Here is a 19,289-nt window from a genome sequence, read left to right on the forward strand (position 1 = left end):
ACTGCTCGGTTCGTCGTTTGTTTCGAGCCTGAGCTTTAAAAAGTGCATCAGGAATGCGCAGATATTTAGTTTTATTTGCGAACACGTTCAATGATTCACACTTTGCTTTGAATTTCGTTGCACCGAGAGCGAACCGTGTAAATTCGCCTTTGGATAGACTCGGGATTTGCGGGAGTGGTCAAGCGGCGGGGGGAAGAGTGTGGAAACTGTTGCGGAGAGAGGCGTGGGAAGCAAGGAGGAGGACGGAGGGTTATGGTTATTGCGGAAATATTTCACCGTCTTAGGCGGCCGTGCCGATCCCCGTATAGGGCATTTATCATGATAAGTAGCGCCGCCGTGCTCGGTCATCGTGAATTAGCTTGCATCCACCAAACACCACGTTCCACCTTCTCCCCCGTGGGATTATTATTATTCGTGGTATTATTATTATTATTAAACTCTTCGGGGCTTGTAACCCTCTCGCGTGGGTGGAGAATCTCCTGGAAAACTGAGTAGACGTTCATACCACTTACGATTTCTCTTGCTCACGGTCCAACATTATTTTTTATCCCACTTTAGTAGCACGTTCGATGCAAGTTATCTTCCTCGAAACTGAATGTCGTCGTATCTCAGAAATGGTTTCAATTTAGACATAATTTCATTACTGTTAAGAATCATGCGAGTCATGAATGATCTTTCGATACGTTATTTCCGAACGGACGTATAAACGTTTTTTTCCGAATGAGCTAGAAATAATGCTGAACACTCGGTTTGAGCATAAAGGTGACCGGGGACGAAATTTGGCTAGCCAACTCGTAGCAGGACTCGAGACGGATGGCCGACATTTAAAAGGGTCCTTATACCTCGGTTACAGATATCAGGGTAGGATTTGGTCGGCCGCCAACTACGTGACAGGAATAAGGTTAAACCTTCTCTCGCCTTCGAGTGCCAAAAAAGCTCCACGGATCGAACTTCGTTTCGCTCCGGTCCAGAATTAGATCAATCACTGTGTCCTTTCCTTTATTCCCCTTTGGGTACTCAATGTCTCTTTTACTCGGTCAGAAAATCACGGTTGCATCACGAGAACGGAATCACGTCCGACCGATCGCAAAGGTAATCCTCTCTTTCGACGAAATTTCCTGTTCATTGCCGGACACGCACGACCACCGGCAAACTTTTTACGACGAATCCGTGATCGTCGAAGCTTTTTACGAGCGGCGAGAGCCCACGATCGAATCTCCTAGTAATTTGCAACTCTGTTGTTTGCGAAACACATCGAAGAAAGAGTCGAGGGGGGCATTAATCGTCGCGGTGGAAAATTTACTTAGCCGCCGTTTCCGCGTAACATTATGGCCGTCGTAAATAACCGCGGGAGTTAAAAGAGCGAAACGGGCCATGGACGCGTATCACGGGGTTCGCCGGACCGTTTCACGAGAGAAAGTGCCGCGCCCCATCGAGCCGATTTCTGCGAGCTTCGAATCTTGCCGTGTTTCACCCAGTGACGCAACCCACCCAACGAGTGTTGCAACGAGACTGCCTCCTATTCCTTTGTCAATCGTTCAATTACCGAGCACGATTCGCGTCATTTATTATTAGACAGGATTTTCGAAAACGTCGATAATCGAGAACCCGGCCACGATAATACGAATGAGAAAATGATCTTGCGTTTTGCTCGAATTATGTTGAATACAGCTATGAAACTCATCAGACTCGTAGCAAGTTTTGTGGTTAATCAATAAGGTCAAACTCTGAAGCTTCTGCAACCGCAATTTCGTGCCGAACTTTGCAACAGCTTGCGAGTATTTCTTCGGACGAGTAGTTTCGGTTTACTTCGTCCAGATATCCGACCTATCAACCCGGTACTATATAGCAAGTACTGCACCGAAGAGTATTGCCTCCCCGGTGCGCGAGGTAGGCAGCAGCCGGCAAAGACGCGGTATTTACAGTGTCGACTTTTACCTACTAACATTCACGGCACGGTTTACTCGTTCGTTCCTCCCCCTTTTGCTGCCCACGCGCGCAAACGGAGCGAGGCGAACGGACACGTAAATGCTCTAGCCGCGACTCGGCTTCGCGTCCTCCCGGTTCCTCTCTTGATCCTTCATAGTTAAATACGTGCGCTTCTTCCACAGTACAATATGATAATACAACGTTTAAGGTAAACCCAATTTCTACTCAGTCAAGCATGATTTCGCATTCAAGTGGTAAAAATTTTTAAGTCAACGTTCAGAATGGCAAGTACTTTCATTCCTGGAATTTAATAGATTTCCGAATACATCAGGCAAACGATTTTTTATGTAAAATAAACGCTTAAACTGCATACTCGAAATCTAAATATTCCTGTTTCTACTCAGTCTCTATGTATTACATAAGAGATAAAATAAGTTAATGAGTAGAAATTAAGACATTTCCTGATACCAGTATCTGATACTTTTTTATAAACTCCTTAAAAACCTTTGGATTTCGCATTTTCACTTTTCGCCGAGATGAAATATAAATCAGCGTTATCTAATCTGAGGCAACCTAGGTAACAGTGTTTACCCTCGCGATCCATGGGGATTGTTCGCCAAGTAGAATAGGTAGATACCGTGGAAGGATTTGCACCGAGGTTCCATTGTCGCATAGCCTTTAACGGTGCGACCACTCGAGAAGATGTTTGATATTGCTTCGCTAATCAACTCGAAGCTTCCCGGCTTATCTGATTCCGAGTATATGTACTTACCAGGGAATTTGACAATATACATAACGTGACAACGAAGCCAAACGTGCTGCGCCGGTGTCACGCTCTCGAGCTATTTGTTAGACGGTCCCTGACTGGAAACGATAAACGTTTGGTCGGTATTACGGAAGAGAGATTCGGTTTTTAATCTGCGAAGATTTTATCTCCGTGAAACACACGATTGTGGACGCGATTAAACGCGCCAACGCGACGACGTTCGGCCAGTTTCGTTCGGAACTTAATGTGGGGTGAAAGATATCCGTGAGATGTAATCGGGAAGCATTGTTCAAAAAGGGCGTGCAGCGAGAGGACTCGCGTGACGATGCAAGCCACTTGAGGACGCGTTATCACGATCCCCATTACGTGGGCAGTAATTGTTGGCCCGGTGAACGCGCTAATCTGCGCCAGGGAGGAAACGCTTGCATCTTTATTCACCGTTTTTACTAAACGTTCTAGACGTAATGCACAGTTCAAGTTCAATTATATACTGTACTGTCATTCATTGTTGTATTATCATTATTAAAGATGTGTAATCGAAAAAATGCTTGAAACGTGACAATAGGAAATTTTGTAAAAATCTTGTTACCGCTTGTGTCTTTCAAATTTCTCTGAATCACTGCAGATATTTCAGAATGCAACTTCAATTTCACGCGTTCGAATTATGCTAATACACAATGACTCAACAAATTGATCAGCCGTCAAGATTGATCGCTCGTCAGACGAGTGGCATTTTAAATCCAACGATGAGTAGGTCGTGCATAAAATTAATCGTGTGACACAATCCGATATAAGACACAGAGGCGTGTCTCAAGGGGTTAATTGTAATATTCGCCGATAGATGTAAATGGTAAAACTGATAGTGGCACAGCCGCAGCTGGAAACGGATAACAGAGGAAGATGGAGTAGGTGGATAGGTAGGTGGTAGGTGACTAAACCGATTCTAAAGTTGGAAGAGACACGGCAGTCTCTTTGCTCCTTTCTCGAAGGATATATCCTTCCTGCCTCGCGCGCCGTCGCGCCGCTTCCTGTCGCTCTTTCTTCTCTCTCGCAAAAGTACCGCGCATCGCGCCGTGAATTACGATCAAGCAAGATTCGCCGACTATTTTCTTCCCGCGAGGGTAAAGTTTATTGTGGACGGAAGTTGGCCGGATGCGAGGAATTTTATTCCTCTAACCTTTCCGACGCCTCCTTGCTGCCGATTCACTGTCCGTTATAGATAACGCAATGTACGATACGTGTCTTTGGACGATCGATCGGGACGCAGATTTTTTTCCGATGACAAAGGACAGCGACGTCTTCTCGTGCGAATCTCGTCAAACGAGAGATGTCGGAGTCAGGGAAGAAAGGTAGGAGGAGGAATGGAGCTGTAAAGGTAGAGTGAAGGGGTTCGATGATAGGCTGCCGCAAGAAAATTCAAGGGTTCGGCTCCTCGCGTGGGCGGGGGTTTCACGATCAATCGATCAAACGTCAAATATACGTCGGATCTGCTGCGAGAGTAGAATATGCCGCGGCGACTGTCGTGGCACGACTCGTCGCCCTTCGCCTTGCCAAATTAATGGCCCGGTTTAAAGGGGGAGCGTGAAATTTGCTTTGGTTCCTCGGTTCTCTCTGCATTATCGTCTTAATTGAGTTGCACTCAAAGCCATCTCGCGATACCGACAGTCTACATTTAAATATCAATTGTTCGAAGAATACATTTCATCGTCATTTCGTCAATGCTGAAGTCGTCTCGGAATACAAGAATTTATACTACAGTTCACCGCAAATTAAACATTTGTAACAATTAATGAAACAATTTGCTGAACTTTCGCAAAGTATTTTCCATTTTAGTTCTGAACGAATTTAGGGACAGAAAAGATTGTACTTGTAAGGTCTTAGAATGAATAAAGGCACGATAAGAAGGAAACTATTCATTTGATCGCGCGGAACGTCCGAAGCAATTTCTCTCGGCGTGGTGCTGACGGTCGTCACTAAAAATAATATCGTCGTCGGGTACGCCGAGCGTGTAGGTGGCGGAAAAAAACGGAAAGGAAGGAAGGGAGTCACGATGCCCTCGATGCTAAATGGTTCCCGTTTAACGGACCCCGGGTAAAAAAAAAACACATACACACACAACGGGGGGATCGAGGCGGGACCGGGAACCGAGCGTCAAGAGTGTCACATCCTGCGCGAATTGAAAGCAGGAGGGCAAGAAATCGAGGTCAAATCTCGATAGCGGACTAAATTAATCTCGATCTAATCTGGAAGGACCTTGTGCCTACTTTCGTTCGAGCTTCGTCGCTTGTGAGAAGAGAGATGAATCAATAGAGAGCCCACGGATTTTATACGTTCTAATCCAAACACTTTTCTAATAACGTTCCAAGTATTTCACGAGGTCATGTTTAGTCTATTAATGACAGTAAATTCAGAAGTAGCTGGAACTTTATAATGAAGCGTACAGGGTCGTTTGACCCATTCAGCCGGCGGCTGGTTCGCTTGAATGGCGTCTCTCGGAATCGTTTTGCTCCCGATTTGCCGCGTACTATGTCGAGGACGATGAAGAATTAAACGCGAAGGTCGATGCAGGTACGCGCGTTGTCTCGAGCTTTACACGCTGTATAAAGCTTATACAGTATTCTTATTATTCTTGACCTACGATCAAGCGTGAGATGCAACGTGCACGTGTAGCTGTTTAAGAACGCTACGAAATAGGTGCGGTTGTAATAAAATCGCATTATTTAGCTCGATAGGAGAACTTTCTGCCGGAAGTGGTGTAAAGGAAATTTCTCCGTTTTCGATCCACACGGCCGAGCCTCTCCCGAGGGAATCGTACGCGATGCGCGATACATAAATCCTCGTAGCGCGGAGCAACCGTGAACGGGAACTCCACAGCCATCTTGATGCCAAGCTTCCTGCTTGTTTACGAGTTTCCATAGCCATGACATAGACACGGTGTATCAGGATCGATGAAAGCTTCCATTCTCTGTTTCTCCTCCCTCGCTATCCGATAGCTGCGGTTTTCTCCGCCCGGACGCGTTAATGCGACGTTATTATGAGACGAAATGCGACGCATTTAATCAATACCTTCGTAGAAAGCACCGGATTCCCGTCGGCCGATTTCACCCTTATTTTCGAAACTGAAGGGCTCTTCCTTTGAAGGATCCACGGTTCTTCCTTTCCTCGCGCGTTCAAGGGGATGTAGCTGGCTAACTAACTGAATCACTAATTGGAGCCGAAACAAAAAGTCCGTGAGGATATCTGCGACGGTTGACGGGACTCAGTGCAATAGCCGGTTGCTCCGGTCCCATTCTAACCGGGGATCGCGCGTGCTAGCAATATTTCAGCGTTCCCGCTCGGAGAAACTAGGCGGCGGACAGATATTGCACTTTGTGTAAGATCGGGGAATTTAGTGAGCTTTTCGCTGAACGGCGATCCATTACTCGGATAAATTCCTCGATAAACACGCGTTAGCGCAGCCGGACAGATTCCCCGTCGTAAACTGATTCTCCCTCGCGTGTTTATTCGCCCAATGCCACGATCATAAAACCGAGTATTAAACCGTTAAACCGATGTCGAACCCATTATACAAAACCGTGAGGCCTTGAATTGATATAATCTTCCACTGAAATGAATCGATATAAAGGGACGTCGAATTGAAACATTAACGTGATTGCAGGATCCACGATTATTTTGCATTATTGATAAATATAGATCCTCTGTTCACGCGTAGTTAGGTAATTGACAGACAAACTGTCGCGGTCTTATGGCGTGAGCAATTTCGAGCAGGTACGTCTGCTGGTAGGAATCGACCCCTTTTAGCTAGAGCCAGGGCGTCCCGCGCTCGCAATTCCTTCTTGTACGGTTCAAGGGCCGAAACGCCACTCGAACGCCGAAGAATTTCCAGCCACCCTGCGCTTCTCGACAAAAGGATCCCGGTAGCTTTGCCATTTCTCACCCCCGGCGTGTGCCACTCCTCCCTCGGCGGAGGGTGCCACGCACCCTTTCTCCAGCCACTCGCGCTCGACCTTTCTCCGAATCACAAGTAGTGTCGTCTTCTCCGGACGTAACGAGTGGCACGGAATTCTCCCGCCCCATTCAACCTCGTTTGTTCTTGAAAAAAGATCCGCGAAATTGCGAACCGTCGATTCCTCCTTGAAGCGCTCGAACGTTTCGCAGAAATGTTTTCTCTTTATACGATAAAGCGCGATAATTTATCGTACGTATCTTCTTATAAACGTCCATCAGCATCGATCGTCTGGTTTCGCAAATTGAGTCGAACACGGCGATATCCGTTAGAAATTTTATCGAACCAATCTTATTTTTCAAGCGAATCGAACAGATCGTGTAAATTCGCATTTCTATCCGTTTTCATAGCACGGGCTCGTAAACGCGAATCCTGTTTTTCTCGCGCGATTGCATCGATCGGAGCGGTGTTCCCGCTTTGTACTTATTCGAGAATGCGAGGACGCGTTTGAAAGCTCTTACATCGGGTGATATCGGAGGTGAAGCGGTCGACAAATGGTCTCGTATTACAGCTAGAAACATTTGCCTTGGGTAACAGTTTTGTAAAAGGATTCCTCCAGTGAAATACGAGAAAACAGGTGGAAAAACTCGCTCCGAATCGAACGTGACGGACCAATGAATTTATAATAAAAGAAAATTCGATGGATGAACAAGAGGATGAAAGATGAGAAGGGCTACAAAAATAGTTATCCCTGAACCGAATGAGATATTCTTCGGTAAATGGGACGCGAACTTGGTATTTGCATTATTTATGCGTTTCATCCGGCACGGCAGGATCGAAGCATTCACCGTTGAATGATATCGCGTCGTGTCTTGGATATCACCCGTTTTTCCCCGGCGGCTCCTTTTTAGAAAAACTGCTGTTTTCACGCGAAATGCCCGCCCAAGGGAAAATCGCGATATCTTTGTTCGTTGGATATTTCAACATTTTAATCTAGAGATAGTACCAGCTTCAGTAACGAAAAATATTAGAAGATATAAAAATAGAATATTTATTGAAACAGAAAATGATTGAGATTTCGAACAGAAATACAAAATGAACAAAAAAAATGGCCTGTGTATAAAAATATATAAGTGCCTTTACAATCGTTATTGCCTTATAACGACGGTAATAACGACGATCTGACGAAATATCCAACCTTGAGATATTGTAAATTGCTCCCTATTTAGACGCGAGCGACTCGGTTGACTTTAAAGGCATGGAACGATATTTTAGCCATAAAAGGATAACATCAATCGCCGGATAAAGATCACAATCGAGAATATGGAAACGGTCGAAGGTTGTCCAGAAAGGGAAAATGTGTGTCGGACACGAAAGGGTGGTTCGGAAAGTACCGTTTTCTCGTGAGAGAGATCACCGCGGTCGAAGGGGTGGCCGGCACCGGTGAGAAGGAGGGTGCAGTGCATTGTGCGGTCTAGGGGAGTGTCTGCCAAGAGCCTAATCAGGTCAACCGGCTTTTAATTAATGCGGGAGGTCAGGTGAGCCGCGACGCGATCGAAGAGTTCGCGGGTGATGCTCGGACGAATTTCGAGAACGGGAACAGGGAACGATCGAGTGCGAGGTCTGCGCTCGCGTGGCTCCACAGCGGAGAGACCCTTTCATACCGGGCAGTGCTAGGGTAATTAATGGAAAAACGAAGTTAATGAAAGTTGGCCAAAGATAATCTTCCGTTAACCGGAAACAGTCTCTGGAATTAATTAAATTGTGTTTCGAAGCGCGTTTCGCACACCGTGCTCGCAGTCACCTCGTGATGGAAACGTGTTTGAGTTCCTGATTTATCCGTAGGGATCTTTCCCTTGATCATCGACCATCGTTCATTAGCCGGTCAGCCGTTGTTCTCCCACTCATCGATCTTTCGGTCCTCGTTTATCAACGACTACGCCTGCGACGTTTCTCGCGTCTCCTCCCTCCGAGTTTCGACGCCTCATTAATCGTTTTGCAACGAGAGTGTCCGATAGAAAAATGGGGAGACACGTCCCCGGGTGAACTAAAACGCCTATACTTTTCCGGTAGTAACGAAAGGAATTCGTTCATGTACGCAAGGACGAGCAATCGCTAGACTTTCATTCGTTTTGCGAAATATCGATGCCTTTCGAGTTGGACGATAGCGACCGTAAATAATCGCAGGGAAAGAACAGTTTCATAGAACAGCATTGATAACGGTTGAGCAAAAGTATCCATGGATGAAAAACACGGAGCTTCCAAGGGTCACGATTGTACGTCGAATCGAAAAGAGACGGTAGAACGTAAAGGGAAAGGGAACGACGTGAAGGTATGGAAAGGGGGAAGAGAGAGCCAAGAGCAATCCACCGAGGGCTGCTAGAGCAACGCGACGGTAGTCGACCGTGGGTGGAGGGTTTGGTACAGCGGTTACATCTCTCTCTCTCTTTCACTCGGTCGATCTCTCGCGGTTGCCAAGCGACGAATATCCACCACCAGGCTTTCCCGACTACACGACTACCCCTGGAGCATCCTGAAAACCGGCGCCAGTGGCGCCACCTGGTTCGCCGGAACTCAATCCACCCTCGCCCCCGGTCCCCGCCCCCGAGACAACGACAGTCGCGCGATGCACCCCACGTTGGCTGGGTCTCCCCTGGTCGGTGCCGCCGCCGTGCCTGGTCCTTCCCTCAGCGCCGCAGATGCGCTTTTTGTCAGAGAAATCGCGAATCTGGTCGCGAACGGGCAGATATCTGAACTGGCACGTCGTCCCTTGCCCTCCGTCCGTCGCCACTTTCCTCTGCCTCCCACGGGATTCCATCGGGAGGAGAGGAACGAGTTCGCGGTCGCCGGCCGCCATCTTTCTAGTGCACCTCGCAACCCCGAACCAGTAGCGAGGTCGACGAGCGCACCGGGTTACACGGCGGGGTCGTGGCTGGTTTCCGGGTTCGTTCGCGGCGATGACCGGTGGTGAAGCGGTGGCGGCGCGATAAACCGGGGGTCGGTTCGTCGGTTCACGGTCGGTTCACGGCAGCCCAGGGGTCGTTGAACGTGAGGTAAGTGCGTTGAAAACCGGCATGTGCTTCCCGGCACCGATCGAGTGCTCCTCCCATACCGAAACCACCCGCTTTCTCGCCTCTCCCCTATGAACGCGCCCCGCTTCTTTTCGCATCGGCTCGTTCCCTCTTTCTCCTCGTCTTTCTCCCCGCGTTATGACTCGTTTCGAACCCGAGAGTGGGTTCACCCTTCCGTTCTCCCTCGGCCACCCTACCAACACCCCGGCCTCGCGCTTTCGAGATTTATTTGTTTGGAAAGCACTACTCTCGTCGAAGTTAGAATGGCAGTCGAGGACGACGAACTTTGCGCCTCGACGCGATTTCCGGTTCCCCTGCGGTTATCGTCGTGGCTCGTACACATACCTGACTCTCCGCCAAGCATTTCCCTCGAAAACGCATGTAAGCGAGATTCCTATCGGCAAATGAGCTTGATTCGACTCGTACAAAACGATTAAATTCCTTTTAAGGATCTACTCACGTTCCTACGTCGCACGTGCGTTTTTCTCAGTAAATTGGAAATTCATCGTACGCGGGTCCCGTTCTCGATGTAGGATCACGATGGTTTTACTCAGCCAGTCAAGGTTGTAAGCGCGTTCGTTAGGTTCTTTCCGCGGAATGTGGGCCACGATATGGCACGGATACCTTTATGTGATCTGGCTGCGTTCGCGGCACGTTCAACATAGATTAATGTCCCCCGGTAACGTGCCCCGATATAGCGAATAACGAGCTCCATATTTCTCTATTTAACGTTTCCCCGCGTCGACCGGTTATCTGTGTCCCACCCGTTACAACCAGAGAACGCGTAACGTACATTATGAACTTCTAGCGACCGCACAGACTATTGGCACGTAGCAGACAAACTTCCTGTAATATTTCTCCAATATCTCTATAACATAGTGATACTCCTACAGATATTTTATACTCTTTTCATACATTCTTACGTGCTACGTATCTTTATACATTCATTTACATTCTCGTACATTGCTACATGTTTCGTAATTAATTAGCACTTTTTTATTTCTATCATATTTTTATAATAATTTAGTAATATTGTTTTCGATATCATACTCGAGACTAGGATTATAACGCCAGTAGTGGTGTTAGTGAAACCATTTGAGCTATTTATAAATTCGGTGAATGGTCGCCGTTTGATCTTTCCGCCAGCCGACGCTTTCCGATCTCCGACGCTTCGACCTTGCCTCCCCTTTAACCTCTACAACCTCATTCAATTATTTACCGCCATTCTTCGCACCCCTTCTGCGCTTTACTTATACTCGTCACGTATCTATTCCCGATAAAATATCGGTTCACCTATGGCTTCTGACGCTCGCTGTGTCTACTTTAATATAAACATACGAAGTATATAATGATTTTAGCATTAAAAGGTTTTATTTTAAATTATTCGTTTGATATTATTTAAAGTCTTTGTCTTCGTATATGTTGCTATAGTAAATGTCCCAATTTCTGTCCACGTCGCAATTTCTTCTAATTAGATTTTTGTATTAATTTAAATTTAACGATTTTTGTATAAATTATAAATTGTGACGTGAACCGAAATTGGGATTTTTACTATGTATACACTTCAGAAATCGCACATTTAAAAATTCATGCGTAGCTACGCGGAAGTAAACGAAACAGCGAATTCCCCGGAAGGGATGACGCGCATCCTTAAGGGGAGTTATCGGCGTAGCAGTCAAGAAGAGGGTTGTTGCATGTTATTCTTTCCCATCCCCATTCTCCGCTACGACGGCGTCGACGGCGTCGTATCTTCTTTTCTTTTTTCTACTTCGACATTCTTTTCTGCACCCACGCCGCGCCGCGCCGGAGATCGTTACACGCGTGTTACACGCGTCTCCGTCGTGGCCAGTCCCTCCGTTCTTCGCCAGGGGAAAGCTTTTGTATATATACCTTCTGTGTACCTTGCATCCACTCCCCAAGCTTTTTTATCTACTTTCGCCGGAAGCGCCCCACTCCGTAGTCTCCATCAGCGAGAGTCGTCATAGCCGGCGATGATCGAAAACGATGAACGCGGGAACCAACTTGGTAATTGTTTGATTGAACGATCGAGGGGATACACGCTCCTCCCTCGTGTGATTCTGTTTCCCGAGCAGTTTCAATAACAACTTTATATCTAATTATACTGGCTAACTACCGAAGCAAATTTGCATATGCATATCTGAACGGGTTATCTTTTATCGAAATTCTCCACTTCGATGTTACGCTCCTGATGTCCGTTTTTGCGCAGATCGTTGCAAATTTCTGATAAATCAATTTCTATATCTCGTGAAAGTCTGTGTGGGTTTTTCTTATTATATTATTTCTGGTACCGTCTCTTTGACCCGTTTTAACGCGTTACAAGGGAACCGTGTTCTATAACGTCGACCCGATAAAGCGACCTTTTGGCGAATCGAACCGTGCCGAGCTACAATCGTTATCAGTCGGCTCATTGTTTCCGTAATTACAGTGACCGATTTATACATCCAGCATGATCGATAAAATAGCAACGAACAACAGACCCACGCGAAACAATGCGAAGTTATGACGCTTAATGTTTTACACACTCTGGTAATTACAGTTTAATCGATGATGTTATGTACGTGCAATGTACATACACGTGTCACCGCGTTCCGCAGTCCATTTTTCATCTTCTTCTATAATAAGAATTCTAGATTACTACGAAATTAAAGTCGGTTCTTAAACTTTGCCTTCGGGATCGTATCTCGACTCAGAATAAACTTTATTAATCAAAATAAGATCCAGTCTATACATTTTAGCCAATGAGAAATCTGCTTTTTAATTCCAACTTCTTTTACTCCGGACTTCTAGAGTTTATAAATTCTTTGAACGAATCTTTAACAGTTGCCTGAAGTTTAATAAAGTGGTGATAAGTCCAGGGAATATAGCGGATGGGGTAACGTTTCCTGGCCCGGTGTTCGACGTGTGGTCGAGCGTTGAAGTAGAATTTTAATGGAATTTGAAAACAGCAGACACTCCACTTGAATTTGAAAGTATTCATTGTTCTTTTCGCCTTCGTTAAAATTCTACTGTAGTGAGACATTCTTAAGCTTTTCCGATGCTTATAAACCGTTCAAAGGAAATTCGACGGACGTAACTAAAAATTCTCATGCTGTCGGAATAGAAATTTTTCGGACGCGAGTCCTGTTTATCCGGACTCATCTAAAAGACTGACCGTCGTCTCGAGAAATTCGTTTATTCCGCGCCCATAAAGATATATATGTGACCCTCGACGAGATCAACTCTCGAGTCGAGATAGCAAAAGTTCTGAACTGCTCCTTTTAGGGCTCTTTACTACGCATTTTCCGTGATCTGCATACCCTCTTACTTTACTTCGTCTGTTATGTTACGCGAGGCTGTCCGCCTCTGCGCGTAATAGGATTTTCCTGATTCTTATCGCGATCGGTACTGAACGGAGGAAATTTTTCCACTCGTGCCGCGACTACTCCTTCCTCGATTTCGACGAGAACTCGAGGCTTGAATTTCCAAACGCGTCTGTTTATCGAGGAACCGATCGGGCTCGTGGTATCGCAGTCGATTTCACGGGAAAATATCCCTGCGTGTTACGAATATCGACGTCGATCATCGAGGAGGAACGGTTCCCAGGTCGTTGCATTAGATATACAAGTTGCGCCGCAGATTTTATCTCGGAACGGACGTAGCCGAGACAAAATCCTCTCGAGAGAGCGAGAGGCTCGTGCGCTATGCGTTTGTAGAGTTACTTAGGCGAAGTACTATCCACGGTTGCGACAAGGAGGATCCACGAGGTTGTACATAGAATCGAGAATGTCAGGGTCGTACTTTAACCCCTCGTCGTCCTTCGGAGTTCCTCCCCTTAGGTCGCCGCCCGGGCATAGTTCCACGCGGGGCCAGCCTTGGCTCTTTTTTTACCTTTTCAATTATCATCGAATCACCGTTAAACACGACACTGTTAGGCGATTCTCGAATTAAGAAACGCTCGCCACTTAAACGCAAAACCCGTAAAACGACGCCCACGCACACCGGGTACCTGCTGTATGCGCTTACACGCACACCAGGGGCGGATCCACTGAGCCACCCGATACCGTTCTCTCCGCTTCTCTTTTGTCTCTGCACGTTTCACGATTTTTAAACACGCTCGCCAGCGCCGATGAAAAAATTTCTCTTTACGAAGAGAGTGCCCCCGCGGGCGTAAATTAAAAGGCTGTACCACGGTCGTTCCCCATTGTTTTTCTTACGACGGGTTTAACTTCCGATACTTTTGTTCAATGATCGCCGTCAGCGATACAGAACTCCTCGTTTCGGCATTGAAACCGTAGAACGTGCAGCCGGGTACAAAAATGCTTCCAATTATTCATTTTCATTGTACGAAATTGATAATAATTTCATTTTCATTACATACGGTTAATTTTTGTTATCGTGCTCATATCCGCTCTACAGATCCGATGATTTAGAAAGCAGATCAAAAGACATTCACATAATATTAACAATTCATTGTTCGCCGTCCAATTCTCTTTGCCGTGTTCGTTTTTGATCAATGAATTTGGTCCATGAATACGTAAATGAAAGTCGAAAGGTTTATCGTTCGTCGAAAGGACCGGTACGGCCCTGAACGTAAGCGTAACGCGCGGGGTGGCCAGACAGAAAAATCGCGAGAGGCTCTCTCGAGCGTCGAGTGACACGAATAAGGGCCACATAAAGACGGGTCGTAAAACTATGATTTACGGCTTGTCATTGATGCGTTCGCCGTCCGTCCATCCGTTGGTACGAACCTTCTCCTCCAGTTCATCATCGTCTCTCCCTCTTATTATCTTTCTTGCGCGCACCTCGATTCCTTTTGTTCCTCTCCGCAGCCGTCTACCCGGATCGCGCGAGGATACCAGCCCCCGTTCTTCGAGAGGCGATAATCGATTAGCTGTGTTGGAAAAAGCGGTAGCCTATCCCATCGGTATCGTACCCAACGATGAAACAATATTATAAAACCCCGAGTTACCCTATGGGAAACGAGAGAAAAATCTGATCACCGTAACGCCTCGCCCTCTGGATCAGAGTTACGCAATCCGAGCTTCTGTGATTTGCAACGTAGGAGCATCTCGGAATTCGTTCGACGGTGACGTTCATACGCGCCTACCGTGACAGTGGAATTATCAATGAAACCATGAATTTACTCTGGGTTCCTTCACTGGCCCGTGGAATAAATATTAACGCTTAAATGCTGGACGAGCGGTTTTTCTCAGCGCACCGCGTCGGGGTGCGAAGAATGCGGTCTTGCCTCGCTTCCACCTTTCGTACCCGGGCTTCTTTGGCTATTGTCCTCGCGGCGCGTAGGCCTCTCGCGTATAGACCGGCCGGTGCGGTCACTGGGTTATTTAAAGTTTTAACGCAGGCCACGGTTACTTTTAATGGCGTCTGCGGTTTCCCATCAAACTTCTCCTCGCCCCGAGAGTCTGACAGGCCTCGGGAGGCCGAACAATTGCGCTCGACGCTTGATCGATCTTAAAAATCCGAGAACGGCTCTTTACTTCTCGGCCGTCGTAAGTTTCCCCAGCTCTCGCGCATTGTGCGTCCCGCGGAATGCGCATCGCGCGGACGTTTAACTCCGAGGGGAGAAGTAATTCGGGAAGTCGCGTAGATATATTCGCGACGCATTGGGTAGCTAAATAGCCGGCGCGCAGTTTACGAGGATATTGTTTCCCCGTCGCTGTTTCCTACTTCTGCGACTAGACTCCCCCTCGCGAAAACATAAAGCTCGCCTCGGTGGAAGACAATGCTCGGTGGGAACAGCCGCGAAACTTCTGGCTCGCACTCTCATTAAGGGGACGCGGCCGTTAGACTCCGATCCAGACGCGACTGCATTCTAGTTTTCTTTAAGAGACCGCCTCACCGGGAATCGTGGTTATTTATTCGCTCCTGCCCTTCGGCAATCGGTATCCTGATTTTGTCGTGCGCGGCCGACGTTGCAGAGCGAGGAGTAAAGGAAATTAGCGTACCCCCGCGATCGCGATACATACGCGAGCGTCCTAAAGCGAAATAATTGCACGGGGAAATCGACAAATTGAATGGTCGATGCGTGTCGGACGAGCCGCGGGTTACTACCATGCCGAAGCCGCACGGCAATGAACGTTAATCTTGCTCGCGAGCTACGAAGACACGCAACCGGTGATATAAAGCTGCGCGAGAGTTACTAGACGCGGACGTTTATGCTTAGGTACGCGCGTTCGAAAGTTTCGAGTGAAAGTGGTCGGACGTTGCTCGTTAGCGCGTAAGTTATCGCTGACCGATGGTTAACCTGCGGGGTCAGAGGTCGGGATTGTAAAACCGCGCGTTATCGCATCGACGTGAAAACGTGACGGCGGCCTTTTCGCGTAATCGATTCTCGTAATTCGATTACGCCTAATTGGCAAATCCTTCGATTCTCAGACGTTGAGAATTGAATAATAATCGTGGATATGGGAGAACAGACCGAGCGCCCGATGTATTTTTCTTGTCTCTTTAAAGGATAGAGGAAATACGCTTTGGAGAGGTTTCTATCTATCACACATACACACACACATTCACACATTCCGATAGAAAAAGTCGCGACAGAGAATGCTAGTGAAGAATTATTAAATTGTTCTTGATACGGCTAGTTCTGACGTATGTCGGATATTATATTGATCTATATCACTGGAAATAGGAATCAATGGCACAGCATCGCAGTTTGTATCAGACACCGAGTCAGGCCACGAGTCCGCAAGGCGGGCTGGCTCAAGGCCAGGCTCAAGGCCAAGCTCAGAATCAACCGAACCAAGATGCGGCTGCGGCTGCGGCTGCGGCCACGGCTGCAGCAGTCGCGGCTGCTACCGCGGAGGCTGGACCGGTCGAGGAGGGAGTGCTCCTGGTCAGGGTGCACGTCCCGGAGCTTTACGTCAGCAAGTGTCTTCAATTCCCGAAGGATCAGCTCGTCTGGGACGTGAAGCAGCAATGCCTGGCATCCTTGCCCAAGGTGAGTCCACCCGTTCTCTCGTCTCCGCGCTCTGTTTACGAATGACTGACTCGACTCGGCTCTCGCGAGAATCCATTAGCGAAGATCCTTGAAGATGGACTGGAAGAGTCGGGACGTCGATACGCGCGCCGAATGTATATGTAGAACGCGGCGGTCACCTCCCGCGATTCGTTCGCGTCAATTAACGTTCACCGATCAGACGCCGGTTATCCTGGCGCCGAACCGTTCGTAGATTCTTGCAGAACAAAATATGTACTTACTCTTGGTTTAAAAACACCCGTGTGCTTCATTTCGGTCATCTCTGTACGTAATTTCGGTCGTCCTTGCTCTCGGTCCGATGATCACTGGTTGCGAGCCGTCGGGTTCAACGGAATTCTGCAGCTCTGTCAAGGACTTCGAAAAGTATGCGCGTGTATATACGCACGGTGACGGTGTGCCGCGGCGTAGAACAGCCAGTTTGTATGCTGATTTCGCGAAATTGCAGAGAACAGACTCGCCGGGACTCGAACGGTCCCGGGGCTTCTTCCCGACTCTTCCCTTTTGTTTTTCATCGGTGCACAGCCGCTAGCCGTCGCGTCGCGCCGAGAATAAGCGCGTTCGACGCCGGAGCCCGCGTAAAGTCACGAAGCATGCACGCAGGATTAAGAGATCTCTCGGGGTGGATCGCTACCGTGCGCGGCCAGGCAACCTCTCGAACGTCTCACTTTATTTATCAAGATATTCGTACCGGGCGGAGGATGCACGAGCTGCGATGCACGCGCGATCCGGCCAGGCTAAAATGTAAATCGCATGCGGCGTTTCGCGACGGCCACGTCTCCGGCTCCGAAGAAATTCGAGATCACGTTCAAACAGGACTCGACCACACATATGTACATAACGAGAACAGACACGTACACCGTTTCCTTAGACGAAATAGCGACTAGAACGTATCTATGTGTATGGCTTCCTCTGCTTCTTCGTGTCCGACGTGATCCTCCTTCTTTTTTTGTTTTGCTATCTTTTCCTCGCGAACGACACGCCAGGAATTTTCTCGCGCGTCGGTCTTTCCGTTTCGAACGCGACTTCTACATCTCTCACGTTCACTTTCGTTTTTCCTTTGCTGCGAACGTCCACTGCATAAAACCAGTAGATTTGAGATTCTTGTGTCTAAGTACTAGTCGAAGTCCGCTTTTCTGTTCTCACTTTTCGTTCGCTTTGACCGCTGCTCTAGACGAATCCCCAGTTCACCCGTCGACTCTGTTTTCGGAATTAGTTCGATGATCGTCGTCACGATCCAATGAAAAATGTCATACTTATTTTCTCGTTGATGTGAAGAATCGCGAGGTGAATCATCGAACGTGTTCCGAAGGATTCTCGCGACAATGTTTGACACACGTACACACTGTGCACAAATTACCTTCACTGAGATCACAATTAGCTACACGTACATCTGGATAAGACTGTGTGTATGTATAATAGCGTAACTAATTAGTACTTATGCACAGACGACGCGCGCCAGCGTCCACGTCGAGATTTTTTACCTTTAAAACAATCGTGTTATTACATTTATCTGACCTATGGTGTTGTTGTTGTTGTTGTTGTTTTTGCTTATTGCCTCACTTGCACGGGGCGTGCGAATACACTACTACTACCACCACCCGCCACCACCGAACCACCACCAACCACCAACCAACCACCACGAATTCACCTGTGTGCGTGTGCGCTACTACTATCGTCTCTACTACCATCCGTCGGGGGTTCGGCCGATCTCTTCGTACGCACCCCGTGCCCGTTCACGTGCGTGAACGCCGCGCACACACCGCGTAAACGAACGAAAATATGCGTACACCTGCGAAACCACTACGAAAAATCTCTTCGTGTCTCTCCGCCTCCGGCGTGCCTATGTGTGTTGCGTCGCGGATATACCACCGCTTCTCCAACCCCTTTCGAGCGCCTCGCAGGTGGCCACTTGGTACAGGGTACGTCTTCACTATTACTAATAGCATGCATTCAAACCCCTTCTCTATTTATGCAACCACTATTAAACTACCCCTTCTACGATAATAATAACAATAATAATAATAATAATAATAATAATAATAATAATAATAACAATACAATTTACAATATTATTTTCGCGTTGAAAAATTAATATATTTTTATACAAGTTTGTGTACATATATACATATATGTATGTACAGGGTGGGCCAGTACCTTCATTCTTTTTCATTCTCTGTATATACGATCAACCGTTGAATTGGACGATATACATACATATATTACGGTAGACCTTGTGTATATAACATGTGGTAGAAATCGGAATCGAGCGATCGATTCGCAGGACGAACGAGGACGAAGCTTATTTAAAACGGTTTTAATTAGCCGTCGGGGTTAGCGGGTAGCTTCCTCTCGAATCGATGATTCCGTTCTTAGACCGCGGGAGAGGCGAGCTAGAGTTATTTCGAGCTCGATTTGCATGCACTTATAGCAGCTCCTGCCTTTCTACCTAAAGCCAAACTACTATAGAGGATAAGTGCATGTATCGGTTAAGCATACACGGCTCACCGCTGTTGCTGACCCGTGGTTCACGTTCAAGGATGATGCGATACGTTCTCAAGGTCGCGTGAACCTCTGCAC

The 19,289-nt window shown here is 47.3% G+C and overlaps 1 protein-coding gene across 2 annotated transcripts in view; it reads left to right on the forward strand.

Annotated features, from left to right (window-relative positions):
- Window positions 1-16,400: 16,400 nt before the first annotated feature.
- Prosap (SH3 and multiple ankyrin repeat domains prosap) overlaps window positions 16,401-19,289 on the forward strand; it is a 35,942-nt gene continuing 33,053 nt past the window's right edge. The window contains exons 1-2 of one of the 2 annotated variants that reach the window (XM_018028716.2): window positions 16,401-16,673; window positions 18,614-18,631. The gene's annotated coding sequence lies outside the window, so the exon portion shown is untranslated. The remainder of the gene's footprint in view (window positions 16,674-18,613; window positions 18,632-19,289) is intronic. The other variant, XM_026815619.1, reaches the window with a different exon arrangement.

The sequence above is a fragment of the Ceratina calcarata genome, unplaced genomic scaffold (assembly GCF_001652005.2).
Source record: "Ceratina calcarata isolate Rehan_Ccalc_2016 unplaced genomic scaffold, ASM165200v1 scaffold471.2, whole genome shotgun sequence".
Lineage (NCBI taxonomy): Eukaryota > Metazoa > Arthropoda > Insecta > Hymenoptera > Apidae > Ceratina > Ceratina calcarata.